The sequence below is a fragment of the Atractosteus spatula genome, chromosome 10 (genome assembly GCF_055471065.1).
Source record: "Atractosteus spatula isolate fAtrSpa1 chromosome 10, fAtrSpa1.hap1, whole genome shotgun sequence".
In the NCBI taxonomy this organism is placed as follows: Eukaryota; Metazoa; Chordata; class Actinopteri; order Semionotiformes; family Lepisosteidae; genus Atractosteus; species Atractosteus spatula.
The window spans coordinates 26,407,308-26,416,639 of NC_142715.1; the positions used below are offsets into that span (position 1 = coordinate 26,407,308).

Here is a 9,332-nt window from a genome sequence, read left to right on the forward strand (position 1 = left end):
TAAAGCAATGTCATATGGCTCTGACATCCCACCCCTGTGTAGTGTGCTCTCTGAAGGCACCAGTTCTGTAGGGTTTGGGCATTTACTGGGACAATTATTAATTGTAGCAGTAAATCACAAAATGATTCTTTTGATGGCCTTAGAATCCAACCATGCGATATAACTCAAACAACGCACACACACAGGTACTAATACACGAGGATACATTTATTAATACATAGAATATGCATGTAAACCTAACAGATCTTATCGAGAGGGTTATCAGAATACAAAAGGTATATATTCAGTCAGTTACAAAGAGTTACATATATCAAGAGGACATACGTTCAGTATATCATTCATTTAGACCTTTTCGTAAATGAACTTGGTTATAACTTCTACATTAGATACTCAAAACAAGTACATAACTCTTAGGAATTAAATTGGTATCAACTGGTTGGGATAACAATTGAATTCTCGAGCAGTAATACATTGAAGTTGAATACTCATCCAATCTCTGGGGATTCAGATCTCCTGCGGACTCAAAGAAACAGTTGCAGGCTGTTGCTGTCCAATCTGCGCTCTCTGGCTCGGTGCCAGGCTGTGCTGTGCGGCTTGCGACGGTGCACTGCTGATGCTCTGCGCTGCTCTCTGAAGACCAGCTAGTTAGTTTTGGCTTTAACTAGCAAAGCTTGCGCACAGGAGAAAAGATGACTGTGGGTCCCAGCAAGTCAGGAAGAGGACCAGTTCGTTCCTGGTGAAGCTAGTTCTGAATAGTGATTCAGCTGTCCACAGTTCCGACCTGTTCACGAGGCCTTCTGCTGGTGCTAACCTCGGGTGGATCCTCTGGTTACTCTCTGGCAACCTCCGCTCTAGACTCTTAGAACAAAGGAAAGTTCTGGCACTCGGACACACTGGCCGTTCCGTGGTTGTCCGGGCTGAGTCTCAGGATGGTCAGGAGGCGCGCTGCGAGAATGTCCTGCCCTTGGGAGCCTTCTGCTCTTGGGCTGTCCTGCCCTGGAATTCTCCTTTGACTTCCCTTTAGAAAAGTCCACAGAATAGTCTCTCAGGCCCTCTGTGTTGCCTGTTTTTACCTGGAGGAACTTCAGCTCGTTCATTGGCTGAAAGTTCCATGGGCATCAGAGTCCCACGTGGGTTACTGGTAGGGCCCTACCAGTCCCTGATTGGTTGATCAAGGTGAGATATGAGTCACTTACTCCTGACACCTAGGAATGCAGTCCAGATGTCCATCTGGCACTCCCTAGACAGATAGGCGCCAATGGATGACCATTGATCATGATAGCCAGGCTTAGCTAAGTGCATCCCCCTTTGGGAGCTGTCCTAGGACCTTAAATCACCCTAATGGTCTCTCTGTGGCTGCACCACAGAGATGAACAGAGAAATGGGGCCTCATTTGGGAAGCTCAGAAACACTTAATTCTGTCTTATTAACAAGCATTGCCACTACATATCCCCCCTTTTTGAAGGTCAAGAGGTCCTGAGGCGTTGTTGCCTTCAAAACAAAACAGAGTTAAGTGATGTCCCTTGTCATTAGAACATTAATATTAAATGTCCACATTACTCCTCGAGAATTCATACTGGAACCAGCATTGGGAACAAACATGATGAATAACATCAGGAGTATGTATAAACACGGCAGGAGACATTATCTCAGTCTAGGAATTACACATCAGGAAGTTCACTGTCAATATCTGATACCTCTGTAGGCAGATATTTGGGAAGAAGTAACTTCCTTTCTTTTGACATGCTACCTTTGACTCATTCGTGCTACCCGGAGTACATCTTGATGTGAGAGTACAGCATTCAGAGTACACTGTCAGTCATGATCCAGCTACCCGGCAGCAGTGTTACAATAACACCAGTTTCTGTTCCCAGCCCCTCGATAAACCACGACACCTGTGTTGGGTATCTGCTAGGGTGGTTTGGAGGTTTGTTCCATTAAAGCAAACTAACTACCTGTACCTCTTCAGGGCTTAGTGTTTCTTGGATTTCTATCCAATTCAATAGTGTGGCACCTGAAGGCATCCATGACCTCAAGTTTGGTCTTATATTGTCTGGTTCTAGACAGTACAGTGTTAAGTCACCAAGCTGTACTATGGCCTCCTCGGGAACTTGCAGGAACTGTTTTATTAGTTAGCTGTATCATGCCTGTCACAAGTCATGGTGACAGTTAAATGTGGTGTGTTGACCAGCCATTTACTTCCCACCTGCTCTTCATGGGGTTCATTAACCTCCCTCTGCTCGTTAGTAGCTTTACACCCTTCATTGGTGAATCATTTAGACACAGCCAATGGATAGCTTTGGTACCCATACCCATCTCAAGATTTGGAACCAAATTCAATCTTGGATTGCCTTCTGGGTGAGCTATGAGCGATGGGGTTAATGTCACATACTCCTCTACTGAGAAGAGTGGAATCAAGTGGGTTGGGAATTGTGCCGTGGTTAGACTGGCTACAGTGGCACTAAACTCTCTTAACAGGTCTTGTGTCAACATTCTGGCCTGTTGCACACAAGCATAAACCCACTGTATAACACTGGCAATCATGTCCACTGGTTGGGGGATAAGGTTTAACCCTGTTGCATAGAAAGTTGCCTGTAGGGTTTTCCCTAAGCTTTCCAGCCTTTGCTGCTGTCGATACAGTCTGTCACTACCCTCTGGCATCTCTGACACCTGCCTTCTTGGGGCAGTCAGGGTGAGAGTGCCAGTAGCACACAAACCTACCAGAAAAAGCAAAAGTGCAACAGTGGCGGCAGCAATCAGTCCTCCCAACAGTCTTTTCGGGTGGCTGATCCCAGTCATCTCCTTCTGAGTGACTGTTGCCTTTCTAAGCTGGCGCAGCGTGTACATGGTGTCTTTCTCAGTATGCCTTGTGGCATCTTGGGCACCAACATCCTGGAAATCTGGGGAGATCTGACGCAGCTGCTGATGCTGCTCCTCCTTTTCCAGGGTATCTGCTTTTTCGATTTGTTCATGCCTGTGCTCTAGGAACCCTGCAGGGGGTGGTGCAGCGGTGGAGCATGCCTGACCCTCGGCTGAGTGGTCATCTGGAGCACCTGAGTGATCTGGGATTGTTACCCCATTCTCACTGTTCAGGTCCACCCTGCACCCTTCCTGATTGAGGAATCCCTCTATCGGCATGTTTACAATCGTTAGCTGGGCGTGGGTGTAGGACACCTGCTCGCTCCCCCCTTCCCTCGCTAGGGGTTCAGGGAGCTGCCCCAGCACTGGGATAGCAAGTTCACTGTCTTTGAACTTACTATCACCCACCAGGCCCATGTCAGTGCAGGCAGGGATTCTGACACCCCTCTTTGCGATGTCCTGCACTGGCAGGCGGGTGGCTTGACCATCCAGCTCCAGTCTGGCTGAACCACTGTTGGTCAGACTCAGACTGACAGACTGGGCTGGTGGCTGTAAGAAAACCGGCTCGGCTTTCATTCCCTGTCCCTTCCTGGGGACTGGGTGTGTTGGCAACCCTGCCGTTGAGGCAGGAACAATCAGGTCAGTCTCACTCACTACCCGGTAGTTGTGAGAAATAATGTTACCTGACTGCAGGTTCCCTGGGTCACAGCAGAGGGAATTGGCATCTGGGATCAGGTGTGTCCACAGCGCAGTAGTCTCAGCGTCCAGCTGGACCTCCTGTCTAACCTGTGAATGTTGCACCAGGGGCACCTGGTGGTGGCCCTGTGACAGCTGCTCAAGCAGATCCTCACTGATAGAGGACCTCTCAGGGCTAAGGGTGAGGGCTACATCACCAACCTGCTCTCCTGCCATCTGGATCCCTTCCACCACTGCGGGGTGGTGGTCCTGACCCCTCTTGGGTGCCAAGGTGCACAGGGAAAGCTCCTTTTCATCACCAAGTGGGGAGATCTGCTCCCCTTTAGGGATGTAAAAGGGGTTTGCTTTACCTGGTGGATCAGGCGGCTGCTTGGAGCACCGCTCCTGTGGCATGGAGGCTGTTGTGACCTCAGCCGGGACACGACTTCCTTGTAGATCCGGGGAACAAGAAAATATTTTTATTTCTTGTCCAGAGGGAACAGAAGGAATCTCCACATAGGCTTCTGTGTTCGGTGGGCACTGTGTGAGCACAGTCTGCCTCTTGGCCCCCCTTTCCTTCTGTACAGAAGGCTTAGGAGTCTTGACCTGTTTCCACACCTTGCCTTTCTGGTGATCCACCAAAGGTTCCTCTCTGAGTCGCATGCCCTTTTCTTTTTCTACCCGTTTGAGCTTGCCGTGTGACATCAAACACCTTTCAACCTCAGTGTCAATCAGTGTCTCATTAGGTAAGACATCTCCCATGGCAGCCTTGAGGTAAAAGCTTCCTGCTTTTCCTCTGTGTTTTACTGTCTGCTCTGTGACTTTAGGGGTGGAGTCAGCACTCGCTTGGGAGTGACTGACCTCATCCAGGCAGGAACCCTTCTGCTCAATCAGATAGACTGATGGAGGGAGAGGGGGCGGGTCTCCGCCTCCTCCAGTGGAGAGTATCAGCTCATTCACGCTTCCGGCAGCCTTGGGGAGCGGTTGTCCCTGTCCTAATAAAGCTTGTTCAAGCCTGGCCAGGCGGGCGGCTACTGAATCTTTTTGTTCAGCTTTTTCTAGCCCTTTCCCTCCCCCGGTGTTCTCATGGCACTTAGGATGCTGGGTGCGGTCCTGCGTGCCTGCTTTGGAACGGGGATTAGCCAGCTCAGGAGCCTGTGCTCCTTTGAGCAGGGGGGAATTAACCCTGCTGGCTCTGACGGCGAATACAGTTGCTTTAGCAGCTTTTTGCTCAGAGCGACTTTGGACATCATACTCCCATTCGGGCTTTCTACACGAATCTCTTAATATCAGTCATTTTCATGGTCTGTGCATCTGTATGCATTAAGATCATCTTTCTGACTGACGGGTGGAGATTCGCGATGAATAAACCCTTGAAATGTGTGTTCTCCTCGCAACCCTCATCATTTCGTCCTGCAAAATAAGTTCATCTAAGTCTCTCGTAATATTCGCGGGGGGACTCTGCTCTCTCGTGCTTAATGTTAAGGGCGGCGGCTATCGCAGCTGTCGGGTCAATAAACGCACTGTATTCCTCGATAAGTGCATGACAAAGCTGTTCAAAGTCATTACAGACTTCTTTCATCTGCCTAGCCATCCACTCATGTACAGCTCTGCTGGTAGTTTTCCTGACCAGAAACACTTTCTCCTGTTCTGTGGCGTTTGGCAGGTACTGCAGGTTATACCTGAGGTCCTGAATATAACTCTCGATATTATTCTCTGACACTGCAGGGTCAAATCTCTCCATGTCCTTTGCTAGCTCTCTCACAGAATGGAGGTTTATTCTCCTAACTTCTCTGCTGATGGAGATATGGCGGAGATCGTGGTCAGACTTGTCGCTGCTAGAGAGAATGCTTACTAGCGACTCGAATTCAGACCTTTTAGTAACCATCGTTAAACTTAAAAGAGTATTACTTTTAAGTACGAAATCACAGTTTTACCACAGAAAACCACAAGATCAAGTATGCAATCAACCCGGTAGATCGCAAAAAATCACAAAACAATCAAAAAAAGCAGCGTCGTAAAAGAAGTGACGGAGCTGTCCTCTCTATAAGAAGGGTGCCAGTGAGCCCTATTCTCGCTTACGGCTACACCCCCTTGAGCATGCCTGATTTCGTTTGATCTCGGAAGCTAAGCAGGGAGGGGCCTGGTTAGTTCTTGGATGGGAGACTGGCTGGGAATACCAGGTGCTGTAAGCTCTTAAGCGCAGGAGGCGCCCTATCCCTGCTCGCTCGCTCATTCCCCTGTTCATGTGTGCAGTGCGGCTTTTCCGTCTGTTCATTTGTCAGCTTTGGCGAGACATGGGTGCTTGTGTATTAGCGTGAGCATTTTTTATTCTGATCATGAACAGTTTTACAAGTCCGCAAAGGATCGAGAAAAGATTTATCGCCAGCTGAAAAGAGACACAGCGCTTCGGCTGTGGAGACTTGTTCGGCTGGCGTTCTGGGAGTCGCGTTTTTCAGAATTGTATTGAGATCGTTTTCCACGGAGCTCAGGTGTCAAAGCACAGCAGCAGCTATCCACAGCGATCCTCTATAGCGCCCTTTCTCCCGCAGCTCCGTCCTTATTGGAAGGAAGCAAGAGTGAAAGACTGAAGTGAAACAGAGCGGAGGCGAAGGCAGTGAAGAGAGAGAACGTGGGAAGAAGAGAAAAACGCAAGGGAAAAAAAGCAGCATCGTAAAAGACGTGACGGAGCTGTCCTCTCTATTATACGGATAACTTTAGAGGTCTATTATACATATGTGGTTAGAGCTCTATTATACGGGTAACTTTAGAGGTCTATTATATGTATATGGTTAGAGTTCTATTATACGGATAACTTTAGAGGACTATTATACATACATGGTTAGAGGTCTATTATACGGATAACTTTAGAGGACTATTATACGTGTATGGTTAGAGGTCTGTTATACGGATAACTTTAGAGGACTATTATACATACATGGTTAGAGGTCTATTATACGGATAACTTTAGAGGTCTATTATATGTATATGGTTAGAGTTCTATTATACGGATAACTTTAGAGGACTATTATACATACATGGTTAGAGTTCTATTATACGGATAACTTTAGAGGACTATTATACATACATGGTTAGAGGTCTATTATACGGATAACTTTAGAGGTCTATTATACGTATATGGTTAGAGGTCTATTATACATCAGATAGGTTTTGTAGGTGTAGAAACAAGTAAACCAAGCCAATGATTTGGTTTAGAAATTTATTCTGAAAATACACATTCACACCTGAAAAATATGTATTTCAAATTATACATTGTATACAATCAATCAACAATCAACATATGGGCAATAATCATAAAAAACACAACTAGTCTTAAACTTCAGCTACAAATTCTGGTAACATGGCAATATACAGTATAGTAATGACAAACACAAACTAATTACATTAACACACTAACTCAAAACCACATTTTGATTCAAATATACATTTTAAAATGTACAACTTCTATATTTCCAAGGAAAAAAAATATTACAATTGAAGTTAAGACGATTTTTGTCCACCATTTGCAAACCCTGTCTTATTGTCCTAACAAGACCAGAAACCTATTATTTTCAGTGTCCAGATCTCCTGGCCCCCTGCCTTGCATATGCATTCTTCAAGTAACGCATTGCGTGCTCCTTTATTTCTTTTTCTGTCGATGTAGGGTGGGACTTCAGCACCGCAGCTAGGAGAAAATTATATAATATTACTACTCAAATAAATGATGATTAATATCTTCTTGAGTATAACCTCAAAAATGAACCAATAAGGTTTACTAAGCTCAAAGCTGAAATAAACGGATAAAATTTGGCTTGCATCATAGCGATTGAGCAATAAAGTCTGTCCTAATTAAAGAGTACCCTGTCCTAATTAAAGAGTAAGTTTGAAAGTACAACATAGAATAGAAGTACCTTTAATTACTCTATAAAGATTTGTGTCTCCCAGGCCCCTCTTTTGTTGTTTATCTTTTCGGTTTGTGCCAGCGAAGTTGAATTCTGTCATCAGTTCATTTGTCATAAGTCTGAAAACCAAATTCAGACATTTAGTTTAGACTTTTTTTCCACTCAACATTTATTTACTCAAATATTTAGGATCAAATGTAGTGCTGTAATCCTTTTTTTGCAATTTTGCAGTTTGCAGTTTTACACCTTGCACATTCAGTGGTTAACACATAGGTATCTATAAGCTCAATTCTGTGGATATGTTCACTTGATCAAAGTAAAAATGTAATGTAAAAACATTTTAAAAAAACAATAAGCAATACCTTGACAAGACTGTGAACACACTCTCTCTAACATCACTGCCGCCTACTCTCTGAAGTTGGTTTATCTGGAAATAATATTATATTACCAATAATATTAGAAGCTACTAGATCTTCATTAATCAACTAATCAGACATACCCATTACACATGACCATTCAATGAAACAAACACATTTTCACATATTAACTGCACTTTTTTGCAGTATTTTCTCAGTCTATAAATACAAAGTGACCATTTTTCAAAGTAAAAAAAATTGTAGTAACTTTTTAGAACATGAAAACACTTTATTTTGCCATTAAAGGATAAGCAAGATTATACATTATAAACTAAAAATATGAACGTATGCCAGAGATGGATCATATTAATCAGATGTAGGCTATAAAATTATGACCTATCTGAAATCTAAAACATTAGTAGTGAATATTTTCTACACCACAGTGAGAATATAATATCGTACCAGCAGGTTTTGATTGTCCATGCTGTCAAGTGCTTGCTCGTATGCACAGAACTCTCCCATTGTGGTCAGCCTCCTGATGTGGAATTGGGAGTCCACCGGTTCTGTGGACCTACCCAAACGCCTCAATTCATCCCTCAGGAGGCCCAATACCTGCTTCTGAAACTCTGAAATTATTTATATTTTATATCAGCATTTAAAAGGAATTAGGTTAGGAGTTTCTTACACTATTGTCACATTAGCATTACTGTAGTGTTGCTACATGCAATTAATAATCTTAAAATGTAAAAATTCCCACATCTGTAGTTTATTTTAACTGTACTTACTTCCTTTTGAAAGAGGATATCTCTCTCTCTTCTCTTCTGATCTGGACGTGGTCTTCTTCCTGGGAGACTCTGAAAAGAATTCAGTTATGGAAAACATTTACTTTATCACACAACTCAATATTTCAATTTAGTCATTTAGTTTGTCATTGAACTAGGATTCTATAAACAATGTCAATTAAACTCCATTGGTGTATTTATTTTAAAAAATAGCTTCAATTTTGAATATGTTTGTGTCGTTTGTAGCATTGTGGTAAAACACATCATATTTTTATATTGTGTATGAGCCTACACATAATTAAAATACATTCTGTGTAAAACTATAATATGGGTAGTTTTATTTATTACTTTATACAATAAAAAATACATACTTTTTGACAGTCTTCCAGGATCATTTCTGCCATCTGGCCAATCCTGGTTTGATACTAGAAACTAAAAAGTTAACAATAATCTCATACCTATCAAATGCAGAGGGATCATAAACTATTCTTAAATTTAATAATTTAATAAATATGATACAAGTAATGTACTATTGTCTACAAAGCCTTGTGTTAAAACATTTATAAAGCCATTATTTCCTCAGCTGATCGAGATGAGGGAGAAGGCGAGGGTGAGTGCGAAGCTGAGGAGGCATGGTGACTCTGGGGTTCAGTTGAAGACTTTGGTCTTATAACTTGCTTAGGGCTTCGAACTTTGCGTGGTGAGGTCACAATTTGGACTACCTGGGCTGTTAATATAATATTGCAGATTAACTTAAT

General features: G+C 43.5%; 1 pseudogene; it reads left to right on the forward strand.

The window, feature by feature from the left end:
• The first annotated feature begins 5,610 nt into the window (after window positions 1–5,610).
• Window positions 5,611–5,729, forward strand: LOC148826758 (5S ribosomal RNA; annotated as a pseudogene).
• The last annotated feature ends 3,603 nt before the right edge of the window (window positions 5,730–9,332 follow it).